This window comes from Penaeus monodon, chromosome 27, assembly GCF_015228065.2.
Source record: "Penaeus monodon isolate SGIC_2016 chromosome 27, NSTDA_Pmon_1, whole genome shotgun sequence".
Taxonomy (NCBI): Eukaryota; Metazoa; Arthropoda; class Malacostraca; order Decapoda; family Penaeidae; genus Penaeus; species Penaeus monodon.
Window position 1 is genome coordinate 3,341,371 of NC_051412.1, and position 277 is coordinate 3,341,647.

General features: G+C 30.7%; 1 protein-coding gene across 1 annotated transcript in view; it reads left to right on the forward strand.

Moving 5' to 3' along the window:
* LOC119590549 (gamma-aminobutyric acid receptor subunit gamma-4-like) overlaps positions 1 to 277 on the forward strand; it is a 24,606-nt gene that overhangs the window by 15,874 nt on the left and 8,455 nt on the right. The window lies entirely within an intron of this gene.

Here is a 277-nt window from a genome sequence, read left to right on the forward strand (position 1 = left end):
TTGTTAAATTTTAATTATAGGTGAAAACTGCCGAATTTTTAAAATGGATTGAACACATAAGTAACGATCTAAATAAATTATATATAACTGTAAGACTTCAATAAAATGCCAATGTATATATCTGCTGGTACACGTCTTCTTAAATATATCCCGCTTATATGCTTGGAAGCAACTGAATTAACTCTTGGTTTTACGATGAACAGAGTTCGCCTCATTATGCCCATCAATATTTTTCTGTCTTCTTAAGCTTTTGAGTCTTGAAAATATCCCAGGTAAT